Source organism: Taudactylus pleione, unplaced genomic scaffold (assembly GCF_031769625.1).
Source record: "Taudactylus pleione unplaced genomic scaffold, aTauple2 ptg000086l, whole genome shotgun sequence".
Lineage (NCBI taxonomy): Eukaryota > Metazoa > Chordata > Amphibia > Anura > Myobatrachidae > Taudactylus > Taudactylus pleione.
In genome coordinates, this window is record NW_028284488.1 from 7,477,549 (window position 1) to 7,501,970 (window position 24,422).

At 43.6% G+C, this 24,422-nt stretch overlaps 1 protein-coding gene across 1 annotated transcript in view; it reads right to left on the bottom strand.

Annotated features, from left to right (window-relative positions):
• The window catches only part of EXOC4 (exocyst complex component 4), a 453,886-nt gene that overhangs the window by 21,668 nt on the left and 407,796 nt on the right, over positions 1 to 24,422 (bottom strand). The window lies entirely within an intron of this gene.

Below are 24,422 nucleotides of genomic sequence, written 5' to 3' on the forward strand. Positions count from 1 at the left end.
CTAACCCTTCAAGTTACAGGATAAGTGGGACTTGCCCATTGAAGTTTTAGGTCTACTTACATATGAGTATCCTACTAGACTAAATGAAATTTCATCAGCAACACAAACATTAGTGGTCATTTACTATTAACAACATGTGTAAATAACATAAAATGAGTAACATATCAGGGACGGTACTATAAGCTATTGCAAGGGGCCTGGAGGTGGGGGAAGACCAGCAATGACATGCATTTGCTAAGCCGACCAGCTCTGCTTGCGAATTAAATCCCTGTTTGGCCTTAATTATACATGCGCATGCCCCGTACATGCTAAAACAAGCATATCTATTGCCTACAGCAGGGGTCTCCAACCCGTGGCCCGAGGAGCCGTTCCCCACGGCCCGCCGATGGTTACTATAGTGCAGACCGCAGTGAGTGCAGTCTGCACTACACACAGAAACAAGCACACTGCCGCCACCAGTGTGTTTGCTTTGGCAGCCAGCCAACGAAAGTCAGACTCACTCTCACTGGTTGCTGCACCCACTGCAGGAGCCGGGCTGGAGCTCACTCATGAGCTCCATCTTCCGGCTCCTGCAGTGGGTGATGGGAGCGTGCAGGCCTGGGAGGATGGAGGAGCGGAAGGTGGCGGGAGCAGGGGTTTCAGGTAAGTGTTTGAGTTTTCTTTTTTTTACGTATATGTCTTTGTCTGCACTGCTGTGGGCACTGCATCAGAGAGGACCACTACTGGAGGACCACTATGACTACTACTAGGGCACTGCATCGGGGGACCACTACTGGGAGCACTGCATGGGGGGGGCGCTATATAAAGTGCACTACTAGGGGGGACTACTACTGGGGGCACTATATAAAGGGCACTACTGGGGGCACTGCATAGGGGGGACCACTACTGGGGGCACTGCATGGGGGGGGACTACTACTGGGGGCACTGTATAAAGGGCACTAATGGGGCACTGCATAGGGGGGACCACTACACTGGGGGCACTGCATAGAGGGGACTGCATAGGGGGGGGGGGGACTACTACTGGGGGCACTGCATGGGTGGGAACACTACTAGGGGCACTGCATAGGGGGGGACCACTACTGGGGGCAATGCATAAAGGGCACTACTGGGGGGACCACTACTGGGGGCACTGCATAGGGGTGGGGGGACTACTACTGGGGGCACTGCATAAGGGGGGGGGGACTACTACTGGGGGCACTGCATAGGGGGCATTACTGGGGGCACTGCATAGGGGGATCACTACTGCAGGCACTGCATAAGGGGGACCACTACTGGGGGCACTGCATAAGGGGCACTACTGAGAGAACTGCAGAGGGGGGCAGTTATGGGACAATTAAAATTGTAGAAGGGGGCAGTTATGGGTCATAAATGAGGGGGCAAAGTCTAAATACCGCAGTATAGCTTAGTGGCCCTCGGTTTCGTAAATTTTTTTAATGAGGCCCAAGCTGCCTTAAAGGTTGAAGACCCCTGAGTTGCAGGATGGATTAAAATGCATCTCTTACCCTCTAGGGCAGAAAGTGATACATGTTATGCCCTTGACACATATGATCAGTAAAATAAATAATAGTCAATAGTCATTAACTTTTCAAAAGTTATACTGTTGATCAAGGGAAAGAAACTAAACCCCAATTGATTCCACTTCCAAAATATTTCAAAAGCCAAAAATCCAGTTGCTTAGTAGTAGGACGCTCTAAATTTCTGCTACTTGAAGTTAATTTATATATCTTTCCACAACATGAAACCTAGCTTATTGCATGTGTGGGCGTGCCCAGCCTGCAATGAGCAATAATGACTCCATATCAGCTCAGCTCCTGCCATTACAAGCAGCAACCTTTAGCTCCGCCCTACCAGTAACCACTAATTTACAGCTAAACCATTCACCTCCCACATTAACACAAAAACTGGAGCAGATGATCACAAAATTGATATTGCAATGTTATATATGACCCTTATTGGCTGTGTGTTTTATTTACAATAAGGACAGTAATTTTCAGACTTCTAAAGGGGAAGTGTGAAAATAATATTGTATCAGAGGGAGGCAAAATGGAAAATTGGGGTTTCATTTACATTCCCCTTGATCAAGAGTTTAAAACAAGAAGTGTCTCTTTTTATCAATCATAAGAATCACATGCAACTACAGTATGTATATTAATTTTGGGGTTAAAGCTGAACATATGCCCAGGTATGGTGCCAATGGTGTGGCCGTTTTGGGAACAATGATCATGGGCTGCTTGTTTCTAACTAAATTATATACAGCACTGAATAGGTTGAGTGAAAGGATCAATTACACTGCAACAACGAGATTGGAAACAAATCATAAAACAGTGTTTTGTTTTCCATGATCTCAAAATTTGATTGACTCATTAGACTTATATTAAGCCAGATGAAGACATTTAAATAAATACAGTACTTGGCTTTTCTAATTTCTCATAATGTTCAGTGATCGCGGTGAGTGACAAAATATGTGGGTCCCAGGGACCCTCCACTTGGGGTCCTTCCTGACCGTTTCTGGGTTCCATCATAATTTATTGCTTTAGAGCTCCCCATATAACTCTCAGACCTCCCCTAACCCCTTACAAATGATGCCACACAGCCATGCCTGGCCTTTACACATTATGCCGCACATTAATGCCCTTTACACATTATGCTATGCAGTAATGCCCAGTCTTTACACATTTTGCCACACAGCCATGCCCATCCTTTAAACATTATGTCGCACATTAATGCCCCTTACAAATTATGCCACACCGCTATCCCCGGCCTTTACACATTATGCTGCACATTAATACCCTTTAGTCCCCCTATGCATTGGCCCCAGTAGTAGCCCCCCCCTATGCATTGGCTCCAGTAGTTGATCCTCTATGCATTGCCAATAGAAGTAATCCCCTTTTGCATTACCTCTAGTAGTCCCCCTATGCATTGTCCCTAGTAGTCCGCCTATGCATTGCCCCGAGTAGTAATCCCCCTATGCATTACCCCTAGTAGTCCTCCTATACATTGCCCAAGTAGTAATCCCCCCTATGCAGTGCTCCCAGTAGTAATCCCCCCTATGCAGTGCCCCCAGTATAGGCCCACCTTTTTGCCCTTTAGTGACCTGGACCTAATGCCCAGATCAGTCACACCTATATGTGGGACAGATACCTTCAATTGGGACTAATGCCCCCTATGTAGCCTGGGCCTAGTGCCCGACAACCCTGGTGGTCTAGGGAGGGGTAAATAACGGTGGCCCAAGGTGGAAGAGGCTGCGGGGGGGGAGCTTTGTTAGCTCTTTTTCTTTCCACCCCTGCAGTCCTCAGCTTCATTCTTCTGCCGATGGCCCGTCCTGGCCAGTGGCACCTCCTCTTCCTTTCTTCCCTCTTGATCACGCCATCTTCTGGCCTCTTGCGCGGTGGCCGGAACTGTTGCCACGCCGCTCTGCTCTTCAGGAGGTCTTCACTCCTCCCCTCCACCGCCGGTACTGAAGTTTCCTGCTCAGCGGCATCTAATTCAAGACGCCGCGAGTGTACAGGGCTATGACGCGGCGAGCCGCGATTGGCTCGTCGCGTCTGCCTCCTATTGGCTGCTGGACCGCGAGCCGTGTCTGGCTCACGGCCAGTGCCAAACAACCTCAGCCACTACTTGGCTTCCGGGCAGCGAGCTCCACTTACCTTGCGCCCGAAGCCAAGCTTCTGCCGCTGCCACTGGTGGAAGGGACCAGGCGGTCCCTTCACCAGGTACCCGCCGCGGTGGTTTACCCAGCGCTGGGAACAAACATACTGTCCCAGCGCCGGGCAGGGATGCTGTGCCGATGCTGTGATCAGACACTTGTTCCCAGCATGGCTTTCCACAGCAGCAGCCAATGAGAGTCTATCTGACTCTCATTGGTTGCTATAACAGACATCGTCGTGTCTTTCTGAGAGGGACGCACTGTGCTGCAGCCAGCTGTCAGGGATTGGACACAGCACAGCGCGTCCCCGGGTACCCGGCAATTTAAAAAAGTGAGTCCCCAGTGCCCGATATCGGGTAAAATAATAGCGAGTATTTGCGAACACTCATGATGTACCATGGTTCCCCTGAGAGAGCTGACTGACATAAGTAAAAATAAAAGGTTATTCCAAAACAAGCTTAGGCTTGTTTTGGAATCTAGAAACGCCTACCAGTGTGCCGTGGAAGTCAGCTCAGCGCGCTTGTACAGTAGTGTGTTTTATTCCTGAGGAGGCCAATGTAGTGTGTTTCATTCCTGAGGAGGCCAATGTGTGTGTATTTTTGTATGTTGGAGCCAATGTTTATGTTTTGTCATTTGTCACGCACACCGCATAGTGTGCCTTGGCAATTTTAAAATCTTGTATGTGTGCCTCGAGTTGAAGAGGTTGAAAAACACTGGCCTACCGGTTCAATTTTCTACTGTTAGACACATCTTTAAAAAATGGGAGCTAATGGAAATAGATGAAATCAAGGGAAGATTTGAAAGACCCATGGACAATCCTGACAGCTACTACTCGGAAACAAATCAGATATACAATGCAGACCCAGTGCAATGACCTGAAGAAAAGTTTATCTAACTTCAGAGTAGTGGTCCTCAGTACAGCGAAGTTTACACAAGAGTTGACAACTCCTTATATAAGTCAACAGCCAGGGACTGCAAAACAAAATCCTTAGATAAGAGAAACTTTCTGGAGCAATGTGCTTTGGATTGACGAAACAAAACATAGAACATTTTGGCCACAACCACAAAAGATACATCTGGAGAAAACAGGTACAGTATTTAAAGAAAATAACATCTTGACAACCATTATGGTGGTGATCTATTATGCTTCCAGGTGGTGTAAAATTAATTAGTACAGAATATTTAGTCTTTGTGGATGGAAAAATCCATTCAATTGAACAGACACGAATTTAGAAGCAATTGTCCTAAAGCGAGTGAAGACACTGAAGCTTAAAGGTGTTGAAAAGGAATCAATACAAAATATATCTCAAAATCACCCAAGCAGGGTTCACTATGCAATCCGTCTCACGATGTATCATTCCGACACGGATCAGAACAATATATCGCGCGGATCGTATAGAGTGTATGCTCGAATGCGTGTGCATGACGGTCACTTATCAGATGTGCTGCACAGCAGATGGGACGATTCAATGAATGATGCCATGCTGCTAATCGCAGCATGGAACCATATGTTGCGCAGTCATACAAAGGATAGTGTTGTGTGTACAACCATTCCATCACGTTGTGCCGCCGCTGTGTAGACAAATTGTATAGTGTGTACCCAGTTTAAGATTAAGGTTTTGAAATGACCTTCACAGTCCCCAGACTTGAATATCGTTAAAAATCTGTTTGGAGAACTGAAAGAAAACCTAGCTAGGAGAGTTCTGCAAGGAAAAGTGAGAAACATTTTCTCAATCAATAATAGAAAGACACTTAGCTGACTACATAGGAGCTGTGATCTCTGCCACTACAGGCCTTACTCAGTACTAACAGAAACACATACCGTATTCACTATTCATTTTTTATCACTGTCTTTGATTAACAGTAGGTATGTACAGTATTTACATGCGCAGAAATATGCCATGTTTAAGAACTGTATATACTCTGTAGAGGTTGTATGAAAATATGTAAAAAAGAAATTGTGGGGTAGGGGTCCTATACACAGCGGATGTCCTGACAGTAATCCCTCTGAAGGACACTGCAGGAAGCCTCTTTTAGATATGGCACCTTTTACACATTTTTCTGAAAGTTATTCTTCATTGATCATTAATGTATGTTACATTTAGTGGTCTCTTCACAGGAAGTTATACAGTTTTTGACCTCAATCCTTTGGGCAACCTGTTTTCCATGTGATTCAGTATTTGTTACACAGCATTTTTCTGCCAAGAGATCAAATGATAGATACTTGATTTGATTGAATGGTCTTTTAACACGGTGACTTTTCCTTCCGTTAAAGAATACGTGCAGCATCACAGTGTCCAAGATTACAAACCCTGCTATAGAGTAGTATCGATCCCCTCGGCCAGGGTCCATGGAGTGAACAAGGCAGCAGAAAAGGGAAATGTCATGTGTCTGAAAGGAGCAGATATGGCTGTGAAGGTTAGACACCCAGTAACCGATTTCTCAAAGGATTTACTATATCTATCAGTTGCTAACAAGTACTACAGCCCAGGGTGCACAACTCAGTGTGAGGGCTATACAAAGAGATGATGGCATGTTGGGTATTCATTTAGTTACACAATGGGAGTGGTTTTGCACTTAAAAAACAGTACATCCAGATGGAGGACTCCTGTGCAGCTCCCTGTAGAAGATGATGCCATTCTAGTGGCATAATATGCTGAGCGATTTCTGTTACCAGCAAAATGTTCAGCAGTAATTGGATCCAACATGGGAAAACTGGTGCCAACAATAATCAGCTCAACCATATCTGGTGGCAACAATAATATGCTGACTAACCAGGTGCAAGGAAGAGAAAGAGGTATATATGGTACTAACTATAACATATGGAGCCATAGCTGGTGCCAAACATGGTAAGTAATAACCGACACGCTCCATGTGATGCCTATCCTTTCTCCCACCGACTTACACTACTGAAGACTCATTTGGTGTAGACTACACCAAATGAGTCTCTCCCACAAGTCCTGGTAGAGTTTACGGTCTGCTTACTGCAGACAATCTAGCGGCTGACAGCACATAAATGAGCAGGAAGCCATGGTCATACTACCGGCAGCTGCACTCCCTTCATAAACTTTAACGCTGCCGGTTATGGTCAGCAAACCATATATATTCTTGTACACCTGCAGTAAGCCACAAAACAGACATTGTGGCAGTGCTTAGCTTCACGTTTTCTATTGCTTTATAATACATTTAGGTTTTCCGGTTTGCTAATTTTTTTTCACTTTTACAAACTGTAACTAGAACACCAGTTTAGGTTATTGATAAATGTAAGTGGTGCTGTGTGAAATTTGTATATTGAACCTTTTCAATCCCTAGGTAGAATATTTAAACAGAAAACATACAAGATTGGACGTAGAAAATATTGAGCCTATGTGCACAGGATACAGTCTTGCAGGTAGTTGGCACTAGATGGCAGTATAAGCCAAGGAATTCTGCTCAGACAGAAAATATCCTGTATCTGTTCTAGTACAGCTATAATAAGTTTGCACAAACAGAAGTTACTTTCTAGCTTTATGAAGCCATCTGTTGGTTTCCTGGGCAAAAGACAAATACAACCACCATATATGGACCACATTATTTTGACAACTTCACAGCAAGCCAACATTATTCATAGCAAAACCACTCAATAAGTAAGTATTGCAACAACCAATAATACAATCATCACCGTTGACAACTCTGGTACATATATGTTTCCTGACAATTTTATTTAGAATGAAAATCAGTTTCTTATTTTCTCATCACTTAGAATGATATTATTTTATACCAAACTGACTCCAAAAGTATTTAGCAGCATCTAGAAGAGAACTGACCCATATCAGCAAGGGGTTTATTAACTATGTAATGTAAAATCATTGCTTTTGTATAACAGTGTAATCTCTAAGATTTACTGACAGTTGGCATTCTTGGGTTCAATCCGCATACAGAGAATATCCTCAGACCATAAAAACAACATCTGACAAACAAGCTTGTAATGTAATCTTAGGAGAGAGAAAATACAAGCTGTACTCTCTGATGGTCAGGCGTACAAGTGTATACGGCACACATTCCGCAGGTTCTGTATGGGTAAAAGGTATATGCTTGGCCATAAATATTAACTATACTATAACCGCATCCATCATGGATTTATTTACATTTGTTTTGCTATCTTTAGCAATATAAACATACATGTGCTTTGTGTGTGATTGGAGGCACGGTTATGGACAAGTAGTGGCATTCTGCAGATAGCTGGGACATGCACACAGACAGAAAACATGCGTGGAACAACTTTCATTAACACAAACAGCAGGGCTCCCCTACCAGCAGCTCCTGTCCTATGGATAATTCATTTCCTGTTATGACTCCTGACACATTGTCACTGAGGGATAACAAGACAAACTGCAGCAATTAGCACCCCCTTCCCTTACAAGATTTGGCAGCTGCACCCAGCTCTGGCTCTCATCCTATTACATGAAATGATGAAATGAGAAGGTCAGGGCACTACTGTGTTACTTAAATACAGAGGTTATGAGCATCCCGACGCACCACATTAAAGTTTGAATATTAATTTAAAAATTACGGATTGATTTACATTTTAATCATATCATAGTAACATCATGTGTAGTAACTGTATTATGAAACAGCCGACCAGGGCCGGTGCAAGGTTTCCGGGCGCCCTAGGCAACATTTCGCCATCCGCCCCTGTTCCTTCCAAATCATGACATGCCACGCAACAGTGTCCCAGATTCATAATATACCATATAGAATATTACATACAGCAGAGCACCAAAATCCTAATGTAACTCATAACACTGCCGCAAATTCTTAATATGCCACACAGCTGTGCCACAAATTCATTATATGTCACTCAGCCATGAATTATGTAGACTCAGCGGCGCCCTCCAGTGGCTGGCGCCCTTAGGCTGCCTAAGGTTGCCTAATGGTAGCTCCGTCCCTACGGCTGACGAAGAAAAACATTCTTTGCCCCGTTACAATGAAGAAATTATGTTTTAAATATGAAGGCTATTACTAGTTAATATTGTTTTTTACCCTGTTTTTAAATTCGGCATAAATGCACAGCCCCATTTTACTAGTCCTGTATGCATTTCTCAATACTTGAATTTATTATATAATATAAATACTGAAATTGACTCAAACTACATTATGTGGGATAGTCTGCATTAAGCTTTACTATTGATAACTGTATCAGATAATCTTCTCTCTCTTCCCTGGTGTTGCCATATTGGGTGGACAAGGTGAGGTGTGCAGTGGAGGCACTACTGCTACTTTGCATTACAAAGAAAGAGGTGAACTATTATCCAAACAGTAACGTGACCTATTCAACGTTATTGGGTAGAGAGTATTATCCAGAACTCATGCCAGTATAATCAGGTACATCTTTAAACCTTTAATCCTTCAGGTAGTATTAGCTGGGAAAATCAAAATTTGGTGACACAAATTTATCTGAGGAATGGTGGAGTGGTCATTACATAGATATTGATCATGTGCTTCAAACACCTACCTACCAATATGCTGACATTAGTGAATTTTACAAAAAAATTAGTTATTTGCATTTCATCTATAGTGGTCGATTCAATTAGCCATGAGGGGTTGCAACGGCACCACATCTCGCTCCCCTCGCAGCCTGATTTCGCCCTGTACTCTGTGATTTTTGTATGCAGCCCTATGGGGCAGTGAACAAAAATCGGCACGTCCACAACTATAATACATAAGGCATACAGCCTATAGCAGGGGTGGGGAACCTTTTTTCTGCAGAGGGTCATTTTGATATATATAACATTATTTGCAGGCCCAGTGCCGGCCACTCCCCCTCCATGTGCCAACACATGGGGGCAGGGCCACAATCGCCGGAGATTACAGCAATGCCTGGAGCATCCTGAGAATGCTCCGGGGAGCTGTAAGGGCAGCGGTGTGACCGTCTGAAGCGTCTTAAGGACGCTCCAGGCGGCACTGTTGCATAGATTCTGGCTGCTGGGTGCCATTCTAGGCCATTCCAGGCACCCTGCTAGCCAGATGAGGTTAGCAGAAAAAAGCTCAGAGGGCCAGACCAAATGATTGCGCTGGCCTTATACGGCCCCTGGGACTGAGGTTCCCCATCCCTGGCCTATAGCATACTGTCGCACTTACATGCTCGGACTCACAGGGCAAGTCTAGTTGAATCTACCCCATAGTTTGTCTTTAATGGGACATTATCAAAATCAAGTTTAACTATGAACTTAAGGCACAGATCTAAATTTGTTTATCAAATAGTTTGCCTAGCCAAATGGAAAACATAACCATAACCCCCACACCAATTGTCATAGCTTCCATGTAGCAGTCCCAAGATACCACATGAAAAAGGTATGGACTAGTGCAAAGGTGGCCAACCCGCAGCTCTTTTGTTTCTAAGATGCGGCTCTCCCCAAAGGAACTGGGAACGTTGGTCTCTGAAGTGATCAGAGTAAAGAAGCCTCTGATCGCTTCAGAGGCCAGTGTTCCCAGTGATGCACTGCGCGGGTGACGTCGTGATGTCAGGAGCCTGCCCTGCGTGTCTGCTGAATCTAGTTAGATCCAGTCAGAGGCAGCATCAGTGGAAGACAAAGCGTGAGCCAGTGCCAGAGTGGTCAGGAAAGTACTAGGCTGGGGGTACTGCTTAAGGGGCAGTACTTTAGGGAGCACATATACAAGGGGCACTGCATAAGGGGCGCCAATATAGGGGGTACTGCATAAGGACCAAAACTACAGGGGGCTCTGCCTAAGGAGCACAAATACAGGGGGCACTGTATAAGGGGCATAAATACAGGGGGTACTGCATAAGGGGGCACAAATACAGAGGGCACTGCATAAGGGACACAAATAGGTCATGCTCCTGCAAATGTCATACCAAAGGCGTGTGCACAGAAATGGGGCGTGACCTTGTGACAGCTAGGCCACGCCCCATTTTTACACAAGCCAAAGGCGAGCGCTTCCTGACGGCTCTTTAGCTTGACTACAGGTATTTTTGGGCTCTTTGCCTCTGACTGTTTGGCCACCCCTGGACTAGTGATTTTGGTCATGGTTTCTCCTAGTAGGGAAGATCTCAGCATGGTCTACTTGGCTCCTTATGTGGGCTAATTTAAATTGATGTTTAAATTGAACTTTAAAAAGATACAGTGCCTAGTACTTACTCAACCCAAATAAGAAAGTGGTGGGTATGAACTGACAGTAGTCTAGATGGATTTGGCCATGGCCTCTTGATTATCAATTTGGATATAGATAAGCATTGTAACACAGTATTTGCAATTACTTTCCCCTCCAACAACTCCCTCTCCCTGTGATAGAGCACACAGTGTTAAATAGTAATAACCGGTTTTCATTATGGACAGATCACTGCATCAGTTGCTTGCTCTCCCAGAAAGTACTCCCAGCCATCTGAGGATGGCAGGCTGTTCTACCTGAAGGCTGCTCTCCAAGATTCACTGGGACCATGTGATAATGATACAAATTGTGTCATTAAACACCAACCATCTCCATGAACAGTGAGTAAACAGAGCACAAAGATGCTGTTTGCGGCATGATACAATTTGCCATGCCAATTTAACTCAAACTGTGTTGTCAATCGTGCCAACATCTATTCCGACCTTCTCCCAGAAGGGAGGTATGAGACGTAAATAAGCATGGACATCATTATCATGCCTATTTAATGCATCATTACAATAAAAAAAAAAAGAGAGATGAAAATGAAAAAAGCAGAAGTCAGTAAACAAATGCAGGCATGGGATCTTATATCCAGTAATAAAAATACAGTATGTGAGACTTAGTAATTATGCATCATGCCTGTCTGTTGCACTCATGTTTTTTTGAAAAAGTGGAGACCAGTTTTCTGTATAAAATAGCCATAATACAATTTATTGACACACTGCATCAAAGCCATAAATTCAATTATCACTAGAACCACCAAATAAACTCCACCAGTTTGCTAAGAGCTTATTTTTCTTCTTAAAAGCTGCCTATTGAGCCACATGGCTATAAGGCCTTAAGAAAAAACACCAAGATCCAATTTCATTTTTCTTTTATATCCACAAACAAATAATACGTACTGCAAGTCACTGGGTTTTATTATTTTAGCAAAGTGCTAACCTGCAGGAAACAATCAGACCTCTGCTTCATCGTCTAACTTCTAATAGATTGATCAAGGAAAATGTCTGATTGGTTGATATAATACTTTCTGTTAGAGTTACCCCCTTTAAGAGCCTTACCACCTTTGTAATGTGTCTAGCATATTAATAATAGTCACACAGAGATCACATTTTTACCAGCCAGATGTCATACTAGTTGCTGCACACTTACTCGCTGTTAGTAACTAACTCACGTAGCTATTAATATTGCTGCAGCTTTATGCCGGAAATAAAGCACATACTACAGTTGGACTTAATCATTTGTCTAGCTGATCATTGGCCTTTTAAAGAACTGCAAACTGCAATTTTCAGGTAGTCCTTACAACCGGTTTTATTATGAGAGGATATTACCAATTCAGCAGAGGTTTTGTGAAACGATCACAGACTATGCCTAAGAAAAGCTGAATAATGGCAACTGTACTGAACGGTGAGCTGTGTGTGGAGGCTTACTTATCCAAAAAATACAGATGAACCTCTAAAACAAAAATATTTCTGCAAATTCATTTTTTATATTAGGTAAAACAGAGTGAAATAAAAATAAAGTTCTTTTAACTTTCTTCAACTCACTGTCGGCTATGAAGTAACAAAGGAACAGGGAGCGCTACTTTGTATAGCAATAATGAACCTGAATAGGTTGAAAATTAGATGATTTAATATCTTGATAGATTAAAATAAACACAAATTAAAAAAATTATCTAAAAATATATAGACATAATATAGTACATTGACACTGGTAATGGACCAATTAATCAACAGTTGATAGAATATACATGCATGAATTATAGTAAATAATAATGATAAATGAATCCGATTATTGGTAAGCAATCTAATAAGACATGCGCTTAATAGTCACAGTTCATCCCGGCTGGGAAACAAAAAAGTGTGTGAATAAAAAGGTATACCTCTTGCGTAACTTTGGCGATGATGAGTACTCAGAGATGTGATACCAATTCAGAACAAATGTTAGTAATTCAATGGAAAGCTGTGTCTCATATAGGGATGACCGTGATGATGGTGAACAGCTTAGCCCATAAGTATCAGATGTATGCTGTCTGCCAAGGTGAAAAAAGTCACGGCAATGGTCCTGTGTGGAACAGCAAGCCGCCTGGTATAAAGGGTCTCCTGCGACGTGTGTGCCGATGCCCAGCACTGTGGAGCGGTCTCTCACAGCACGTGCACCGGCCGTGCAGGTGCTCTGTGTGTAGCGGTAGTCGGGCAGCTGTTCTGAGTGGCAGGAATAGACGTGGTGTCTGGAATGTCCTGCCGCGTCTGCTGGTCTCCTACACTTATGCAAAAAAGTGGTTCTAGGTGGCAAAGGAGACCGTGATGTGCGGGTTGCAAGGAAAGTGGATCTGGCAATCAGACAGGTCCGATGATGAGATTCCTGTCCTAACGTGTTTCTCGGCTCCAAATACTGGCCGTTTCCTCAGAGGCAATTGCACATTTATTATTATTATTATCCTTTATTTATATGGCGCCACAAGTGTTCCGCAGCGCCTTACATAGTACATAGAACTAATAAGTGAACAAGAAACAAGTAACTTACAGTACATTACAGTGCAGGACAAGGACACAACTTATATACATTGCTGAAATAGTGATTAAAGCACTCACAATAAGCTGCCGGGAGTTGGCGGTCCCGTGATAGGTGCCCTAATGGGGAGTAGAGAGCAGAAGAAAATGTAAAGAGAAGCACATGAGGGAAGAGGTCCCTGCTCATGAGAGCTTACATTCTAAGGGGAGGGGCAGACAGACAGGCGTGACACAGAAGGGGAAGATAGGAAGGAAAGAGCATGAGGTGGGTTAGGAGGAGTGCTGGAAGGCCTTGATGAAGTAGTGGGTCTTGAGAGCCCGTTTGAAGATTTGTAGAGAGGTGGAGAGTCTGATAGGGAGAGGGAGAGCATTCCAAAGGTAGGGAGCAGCACGGGCAAAATCTCGGATGCGGGAGTGGGAGGAAGTAATCAGTTGGCAAGAGAGGCGGCATGCATTAGTTGAGCGAAGTGGGCGGGTGGGAGTGTGAAGGGAGAGAAGGTCAGAAATGTATGCGGGAGAGGATTTGGTGAGGGCTTTGTAGGTGAATGTAAGAACCTTGAATTGGCATCTGAAGGGGAAGGGGAGCCAGTGTAGGGCTTGAAGGAGAGGGGAAGCAGATATAGAACGTCTGGAGAGGAAGATGAGCCGAGCAGCAGCATTGAGAACAGATTGTAGTGGAGAGAGGTGAGAGACTGGGAGGCCAGCTAGGAGAAGGTTACAGTAGTCCAATCTGGATATGACCAGTGAGTGGATGAGGGTTTTAGTGGCATCCTGGGTGAGGAAGGGTCTAATCCTGGAGATATTTTTTAGGTGAAAACGGCAGGACTGCGAGATGTGCTGAATGTGCGGTTTAAAGGAGAGGGAGGAGTCTAGGATAACTCCAAGACAGCGCACTTTGGGGCTAGAGGAGATAGTTGTGCCATCAATAGATAACGAAATTGTGGAAAGTGATGTAGTGGAAGAGGGTGGGAAGATGATCAGCTCAGTCTTAGACATGTTAAGTTTAAGAAAGCGCTGGGACATCCACGAAGAGACAGCAGAGAGACAGTTGGAGATACGGGTAAGGAGCTCAGGGGTGAGCTCAGGGGTGGAAAGGTAAATTTGAGTATCATCTGCATAGAGATGATATTGGAGGTCAAAGGAGTTAATGAGTTCACCTAAAGAGGATGTATATAGGGAGAAAAGGAGAGGTCCAAGAACAGAACCTTGGGGAACTCCTACCTTTAGTGGAAGTGGAGGGGAAGAGGAGTCATGAGAGGACACAGCGAAGGAACGATCAGAGAGGTAGGAGTCTTATTAGATTGATTACCAATAATCAGATTCATTTATCATTATTATTTACTATAATTCATGCATGTATATTATTCTATCAACTGTTGATTAATTGGTCCATTACCAGTGTCAATGTACTATATTATGTCTAAATATTTTTAGATAATTTTTTTAATTTGTGTTTATTTTAATCTATCAAGATATTAAATCATCTAATTTTCAACCTATTCAGGTTCATTATTGCTATACAAAGTAGCGCTCCCTGTTCCTTTGTTTTCTCTGCCTAGCACATGGATTAGCCTATCCATAGGTGAGCTGCGGTTTGTATATACACATTTAGTATTTGGTGCGCCCCTCATTGTGTTGTCTTTGGCTATGAAGTAATGCTATGCTACAGCTTGCCCAGCAGACAACTAGTTCTGAGATATGGACTCTCTGCTTATAACAATAACAGATAATATTTTGGGGAGGTAGTTGAAATCCCGGCTATTGAGTTGCAGGTGCTCAGAATGCCAGCACGGAATCCCGACACCAGTCAGGATCCTGGCGCTGGCATCCCAAAAGTAAGTAGTGGGGTTAGGGGGAGGGTTAGGCACTGGGGGGGCAGGGGGTAGTAGGGTTAGACACTATGGCGGGAGGTTAGGTTTATGGTGCTGAGAGGGAGGGCTAGGATACTTACCGTCAGGTGTCGGTATCGAGATGCCGGTGTCAGGATTCTGACCGTTACGATCCAGAGCAATATAAAAACAATACTATCAACGGTGGTAACCCCTGGCAACGATAACATTAACCTTGGTTTCGTAGGATAGGTTATATAACTGCAATAGCAATTGAAATTCGTTGGAAGTGGTGGGAGAAAGAGTCTTCATGTACGCCGGTAGCACATGCGAGGGAGACCCATAGACTTTATACACGAGTTGTACCTGTGTGCTAAGGCTGTCTGTGCTTGGTGATTATGAGACTCTGATATATGTTTTATCTGCAGCTTTATTAAATGTGTGAATATATAATTTGCTCTGTATATTTATTCCTCATGTAGCACTTTGCTGTACCTGGAGGGAAAGAAACTTATGTGCTCAAATACAAGTTTAGATATAGTAAACAGCAAAGCCGTAACTAGACTTTTTGGTGCCCTGTGCCAGAAAGAGCATTGGTGCCCCCCTCATTTTTCAAAGGGACATAATGCACCCAAAAAAGGGCCATGGCTTCATGGGGAAGGGCCAGGGAAGAGATAGGGGAGACCAGGAGATGCTGGGGATGAAATAAGAGGAAGCTACAAGCAAAAATGATCATAAACAGAAATTTGACAGGCCCAAACAGCGCCCCCCTGACCTGTGGTGCCCTGTGCGATGGCACCGGCCGCACTACCCTAGCTACGGCCCTGATAAGCAGATGACCTAAAGGGATGAGAGCCCCACATAGTTTTCCATCATCTAGTTTCAGCCTATCATTTGGGCTCTCTGGACATATCACTAATCTCTGTAAAGTGGTGGTGATTTTTTATTGCACAGTGACGGGTGATACATTATAAGCGACATCCATACAGACAGACTATACTACGATGTCATTTTTTTTTGGATCCAGATGAAAGTAGCCTTCATCTAGTGGACTCGCAGAACTACATCAAAAGGATTCATCAGAAGATTAAATACGGATTATCATCTGGATCATATGGTGATCATTTCCTGATTGGAGTGATGAATTCTTACACTTTAAACCAGGGGTGGGGAACTTTTTTTCTGACGAGGGCCATTTTTATATATAGAACATTATTCACGGGCCTGGTGCAGGCCACGCCCCCTCCATGTGATGTCAGACGGGGTGGGGCCACAATTGCACGTGATTACAGCAATGCCCAGAGCATCCTGAGGATACCCTGGGGAGCTGTTAGGGCAGCGGTGTGACTGTCTGAAGCGCCCTAAGGACACTACAGGCGGCACTGCTGCATAGATTGTGGCTGCACGGTGCCATTCTTGGCCAGATGAGGCTAGCAGAAAAAAAGCTCAGAGGGCCAGACCAAATGATTCCGAGGGCCTTATAAGGCCCCTGGGCATGAGGTTCCCCATCCCTGCTTTAAACCTATGCTATGTTAAAAGGTGGGCACTGTAATGTACAAACGTGGACAAATGTGTTGGCACACCTACAGCTCACTGAAACAATGCTTTATTGCTTGTGTAAAGTGATTAATTGAAAAGCCATTGTCTCATGTACTGTATACCTGATTGTCTTTGCTAGGTCATAGAATTAGGCAAAGAAACTGTGATTATTGCTTATTCTCCAAAGATATTCCAAAATGGCCTGGACAGATTTGTTAGTACCCCTTAGAAAAGATAATAATTAGATTATAGTGATATTTGAAACAAATTGCTTTCTTGAATTAGCATTAGAAAAGTCTTCAATCTTCTAATCAGTCATTCAGTGTAATTAAATGGAGAAAAGTAGTCACTCTGCTGTTTGGTATCATCGTGTGTACCACACTGAACATGGACCAGTGAAAGCAAAGGAGAGAGTTGTCTGAGCTGATCAGAAAGAAAATGATAGATAAGCATGTTAAAGGTAAAGGCTCTAAGACCATTTCCAAGCAGCATGATGTTCCTGTGACTACAGATTCAAATATTAAGAAGTATAAAGTACATGGGACTGTAGCCAACCTCTCTGGATGCGGCTGCAAGAGAAAAATCAACCTTGTATTAAACAGAAGGATCGTGAGAATGGTAGAAAGAGATACAAGCTGAACTTCAAGGTACGTCAGTGTTTGACAGTGGGCTCCATGGAAGATGACCCAGGAGGACCTTAATTTTGAAAAAACATACTAAAAAAGCCAGACTGGAATTTGCCACAATGCTTCTAGGAGAATGTCCTTTGGACATATAAGCCAAAACTGGAGCTGTTTTGGCAAGTTACATCAGCTGCATATTGACAGATAAAAAAATTAAGCTTTCAAAGAAAAGACCACATCTACTGTTCAGCATGGAGGAGGCTTGGTTATGTTTTGGGGCTGGTTTACAGAGTCTGTCACAGGGTGTCTTGAATCTGTGCAGGGCATAATGAAATGTCAAGGCATTCTGGTAAAAAACATACTGCCCAGTGTCAGAAAGCTCTGTGTCAGTCGTGGGTCATGGGTCCTCCAATATACCGCTAAAAGCACCCAAGAATGGATAAAAAACAAAAACATTGAACAGTTCTGAAAGGGCCTGCTATGAGCCCTGATCTGAATCCTATCAAACATTTAGGGAAAGAGCTGAAATATGCAGCCTGGAACAGGCACCCATCAAATCTGAAACAACTGGAGAAGGTTGCTAAGGTAGAGTGGGCCAAACCACCTGTTTACAGTAGCAGTAGTCTCATTTAGATGTACAGAAATCGCTTGATTGCAGTGATAAAGGGTCCCATAATTTTTGTCCATGTCATTTTCATTGTTTGTTCATTTGTTTCGTTATTTAAAATAGTCTGTTGTATCAAAAATTAAATGGAAAGTCTGACTTCAATCAAATATGGAAGAAACCATAACGGATGCCAATTATGTTTGTCAGTTTCAAGTTATTTCAGAGAAAAATATGTGTATTTTTATGGAAGGGTACCAACAAATTTGTCCATGTCTGTACATTTTCACTCTGATCTTCCTTAATGAAATTTAGTGACAAACTCCAAGCACAAAATACTGTATATTAAATGAATAGGGAGATATATTATCCACACACATGTTCAATGACAGAAAAGAAATATGCCCATGCTCGATTTTACCCTTATTGTACATAGCAGCAACTGCGTGGCAATATTAGACTACATGTTCAATGATATTTGCAAAACAACAAAACTGTGATGCAATTTCCTCATTACTGAAATCGCTTTTGTCTCCTCCATTCTCTAACTTTACATAGAACAAAGTTAACTGCTAATAGGATTAGAATTCTTGATACAAAAAGTAGATTCCAACACTCAGCAGGGTACAGCACCCAAAAGGCTAGTGTCATATCAGTGTTATTACCAGTTCCATAAGAGAGTATTAATGTGCAGTATAACAAAGACTTACGGGGTAGAAGAGGTGGATGGATGACAAAGATGAAAATAGGGCACAGCAGCTTGAGAGAGTTTACAATCTAAAGCTGGGGACACATTGAGCGATGTGTACCCAGCCAAAATGTTGGTCTGAGCGGCAGACATATCGGATCCTGGGTACACATCAGAACGATGTAATGAACAACGAAACAATCCCTTGTTCCGTCCTTCATTAACATGCATGGAGTCGCAAGCAATATCGTTAGGCGTGATGTGCAGCACATCAAACCTGACAACGTTGTATGCGACCGGCGAAGTTTATACATCACGATATGTAGTTATTACGATTTGGCCATATTGTAACACATTGTCTCAGTGTGTACCCAGCTTTACCGTTTAATAAAGTAATCACATACCCAAAGTCCTCCTGATCTTTATGCACTAGCTTGAGAGAGTGCCCCTTGTTCTGGCATTTCATTTATTATTAACTTTCTTTTCTTCAGCTAAAATCCTACAGTGTGTTTCCTGTCACCTAGTCATGACACACAACAGGATAATGAACTGTACTGATTGGGCTAGAAGTGTCTAATAGGGATAAACCAGGAAGACTATGTGCCAAACTCGCAATATTTCACAACTCTCCAATGTAATAGGGTGTCAGTTCAATAGAACTCGCATTTTTTCAGTGTTACTAAAAATCCCCATTCTCAAACTCGCATCCAAATGTTTTCACATTGAAAACAATCAACTCACCCAATGTAATAGAGTGTCTGTTTTAGACTTGCAAAAAAAAGATAACCAAAAGTCCCAAATAATAGACCTGCTTCAGGCTAGCGAGTACATCCTGAGCAGGTCAGATTAACACAGAAATATGCACATATCCATGAGATATGTGCATGTTTCTGTGTGAACTTATGTAAAACGTTTTTTGCTATTGTTGTTTTTTAAAATGATGTGCAGTCCCCCCCCCCTCCCACATAGCACAACCAGCCCCGGGCTTTATAAAGCCTGTCCTGGTTCTAAAAATACAGGGGACAAAATGCGTTGGGGTCCCCTCTATATTAAGTAACAGCACAAGGCATTGCTAAACCGGTCCTGGTTATGGAAAAACAGGGGACAAAATGAGTAGGGGTCCCCTGTAAATTCCATAACCAGCACCGGACTCTTTCTAGCGAGGGGGTAATGCCACAGCCAGGGAAAAACTTTCACCAGCTCCCCTGGCCAAAGTATTACCCCTGAGCGCTAGGCAGCCCAGGCCGGGGGTCCCTGGGGAGTTGGGGACCCCCCCCATTAAAGGGGTCCCCCTCTCCAGCAGCCCAGGCCTAGACTGATAGCCTGGGGCTATCCCCGGCAACCTAGGGCGGTGGGTGCCGGGTTGATAGTGTTTTAGTGTAGTGTAGTGTAAAATGCTAGTCGCATTAAAAGGTGTCAGTTTACATAGGGAAAAACTCACCTAAACTCACAAATGTAATAGCCTCGAGCTGAAAAGTTTGCAGGCAATTGAATTTGCGAGTCACAGCACAAACTCGCACCTTTAAAAAATGCGAGGTGAGTTTGTTATGTTACTAAAACTGACACCCTATTACATTTGGCCCTATATATCGAAATCCTTTCCTCTAATACACACTTTGATTTTGTTTACATTTTTCATGGCATTTTTCTGGGTTCTCGGTTCCACGGGCGTAGGGAGGGCGGTTCCACTGGAGCCTGGGCTCCAGGCGCCTAACTTACCAGAGGGCGCCCTGCAGTCGGACTCCGGAGCAGCTGTCAAGTAGCTGACAGCCTGTGCCGAGTCCGCAGGAGCAGTGTCCTGTCCTGCCTTCCTGCTCTAGTGAGAAACTCCTGGTCACTAGAGGGGCTTGTGCTGAGCCCTTATTGGTGGAGCTCAGCACATGTTCATCTAATCCTAGCAGGGGGCGGGGCTACAGCAGCATGTCAAGGAAGAAGCTGCAGGGTCCACATTAAGGTAAGAGAGGTTATACCCCAGTTATGTCTTTCACCCCGCTGCCTGTATGTACTGTATGTGTGACCCTTCCTGCCTGTATGTACTGTATGTGTATCCCTTCCTGCAGGGACGGCTCTAGGGGTGTTCGACCAGTGCGGTTGCACAGGGGCGCCACCCCTCCCCAGCATACCGATTTCAGCGCAACCATTCACTGACGGGAGAGGGTTGGGGGAAGCCCAGCCAGTGACGGAGTGCTGGGCTTTAGCCCCAGCCTGACGTTATTTGGAGGCGTGCCATGCGGGCACGCCTCAAAATAACGTCTCACAGGGGGCATGGCCTATGGTAATTAGGCCACACCCCCAAATACGGTCACACGCGATGTTGGGGCGCCTTCTGAAGGGCCGGCACAGGGTGCTCCGAACCCTGGAGCCGGCCTTGCCTTCCTGCCTGTATGTACTGAATGTGTATGTATGTATGTATGTATGTTTGACCCTTCCTGTCTGTATGTACTGTATGTGTGTATGCATGTGTGACCCTTCCTGCCTGTATGTACTGTATGTATGTATGTATGTGTGACCCTTCCTGCCTGTATGTACTGTATGTGTGTATGCATATGTGACCCTTCCTGCCTGTATGTACTGTATGTATGCATGTATGTGTGACCCTTCCTGCCTGTATGTACTGTATGTGTGTCCCTTCCTGCCTGTATGTACTGTATGTGTGACCCTTCCTGCCTGTATGTACTGTATGTGTGACCCTTCCTGCCTGTATGTATGTATGTATGTGTGACCCTTCCTGCCTGTATGTACTGTATGTGTGACCCTTCCTGCCTGTATGTACTGTATGTGTGACCCTTCCTGCCTGTGTGTACTGTATGTGTGACCCTTCCTGCCTGTATGTACTGTATGTGTGACCCTTCCTTTCTGTACGTACTGTATGTGTGACCCTTCCTGCCTGTATGTACTGTATGTGTGACCCTTACTTTCTGTACGTACTGTATGTGTGACCCTTCCTACCTGTGTGTCCCTTCCTGCCTGTATGTACTGCATGTGTGTATGTGACCCTTCCTGTATGTGTGTCCCGTCCTGCCTCTATGTACTGTATATGTTACCCTTCCTGCCTGTATGTACTGCATGTGTGTATGTGTGACCCTTCCTACCTGTATGTACTGTATGTGTGTCCCTTCCTGCCTGTATGTACTGTATGTGTGACCCTTCCTGCCTGTATGTACTGTATGTGTGTATGTGTGACCCTTCCTGCTTGTATGTACTGTATGTGTGTATGTATGTGTGTCCCTTCCTGCCTGTGTATGTATGTATCTATGTATGTATGTATGTATGTATGTATGTATGTATGTGACCCTTCCTGCCTGTATGTAATGTATGTGTGACCCTTCCTACCTGTATGTACTGTGTGTGTGTATGTATCCCTTCCTGCCTGTGTATGTATGTATGTATGTATGTGTGTGTGTGTGTGTGTGTGTGTGTGTGTATGTGACTCTGCCTGTATGTGTGTGTCTATGTATGTATGAATGTGTGACCCTGCCTGCATGTGTATGTATGTCTGTATGTATTTATGTATGTATGAATGTGTGACCCTGCAGGTATGTAGTATGTGTGACCATTCCTGTATGCGTATATGTTTGTTTGTATGTGTGACCCTGTATGTATGTGTGACCCTGCCATGTATGTGTATATATGTAGCGGTTATATTATATAGCACACACACTTTTTTAATTTTCTTTTTTTGGGGGGGAGGGCGTGTTAGCACACTCGTGCTCCGGGCCCCCTGGCCACATGCTACACCTCTGCTCGGTCCTGCCCCGTGACTCCTACCCCCACCTTTTTTTGAAGATCTGGGAACCTTGCCGGGGTTATTTTTGTATTGTATGATTTAATCTGTGATATTTTGTAAGCTTCTATTTGAATATGTATTACTATTGAGATAGTCTAGGAATTTTCATAGAGAATTTTATTTTCTTACTAAATGTAACTTTGACACTGTAACTTTTGTTTTTACGGTGTTTCAATAAAAACTAAAATAAAAAAAATATATATCTGTGTGCGCTAATCTATAACGTTTGCAAACTAGCTGGCACGAGTCTACCACTGACGGTGCAGGGGTTTCGCTCATTTATAAAAAATATATATGAAAAACGGCGCACAGGTTGTATATAATATACCATATAGGATATCTTTGTAAATCATAAACAACAGTCTATTAAGAGAACCGTATGAGTTTAAGATTAAGATATGTTTTAATAGAAATATGACATACACACTAAAACATTATAATGTGATTGCTAGCAGTATTCATAAATCACACATATAAACTAAATCTGTATTTAATTGTACAGCCGTTTCTCTGCAATTAGCATAAATGAACCACCTAACGATTGTATAAATGCCATCAGTATGTTGTAATTGTCCAGCTATGTATGTATGACTTTTGGTTACTTTCTTGTTGGCACTTTTGTGTTATCTTCCTTTGTTTTCTCAGCTTGCCCTCTTTTATTTCTGTACCCCATAACTTAAACTTTTTCAATAATAATGATTGAGAAAAGAAAAAACAAAAGATGATTATGGGCCTGATTCTGAGCCGTGAGCAAAATACAAATTAGAGAAAGTAACAGTGCACTTTGGCAAAACTATGTTGTACCTCAGGTAGGTCAAATTTGATTGTGAAGAAAGATTTAGATTTGGGAGGGGTGTGTGCAAACCAGACATGCCGACATTCTGGCTGCCCCTTCCGGGAGGGGGCAGCCAGATCGGCAAAACCAGGGGGAGTGGCCGGCACTGTTGTGGGCGGAGCAGGGGGACGTGGCCACGTAAACGCATCATTTTGGCCCCGCCCCACACAATTTTAATACTTTGTTTGTTTCATTATATTTGTATTCTCACCTTTCTATGCAGCCATAGCAGCTCTTACTTTTTTTTACTTCACTTTTCTCACTATGGCGATGCCCTGGGGTGGCTAGACTGCGCTGATTTAGGGGTGTCCTGCACTCTGGATTTGAACCCTAGTATGTTAGTGACCTACCCTAAAGAGGTTACCTGGATATGGTGGGTAGACCCATAACCTTGGCCATGATTATGCTAAAAACCTCTATTGATTGCAAAATTTTATTGCATTTATATATTATCAGTAATTTGGAGTTGTGCACCTGAGATTTGTCTGTTTCTGTGCCTGCAATTAGTCTCATCAGGTAGCACCTCCCATTATATATATTCAGGGTGTGCAGTCCAGGAATCTTTCATATAAAAATAAAGTTGTCCAGTATTTGTACGGCCGAGTCATTGTACTTACTTTCATATGCTAATATGACAAAGTAACTAACAAGTCTGTGCATACTAAAGTTCAAGCCTATTGCCCACTGTTCTAGCGTCCGCACACAAAGCATCATAATTAGTATCAGCACTTGCAGCAGCCCCATGCTAGGAGCAAGAGATCTGGTTTTCCCTTCCCCATACTCACGGAGGTTTAGGTACAATCCCATGGCCCTTCCATCAGAAGCAGCCGCTCCATACAGCCGGATACTCGCTGCCCATAAACGCCTACTTCACGTTAGTCTTCGTTTACACAAGAAGCGTCACATGCATGTACCTACTAGCGACTTCAGACACTTCGTGTGACCATCTTCGCGATTCAGACTCACGCACAGTTTGCTTGAAATCAGGAGATGGATCTATTTCAGAATCACCCCCTCTGGTGAAACTGACAAACCAACTCAGTCTAATTCTGCATAGCTGAGGGGTATCAGATCAGACATAACCATTTAGATCTGAAGGGGTTAAATTTGCTCTGTTATTATGTGTACTAAAATTGGTCATCACATTTGCTTATAAACATTGATTCATGGAAAATCTATTTTTGCAGATTCTGCTGCAGACCCATAATC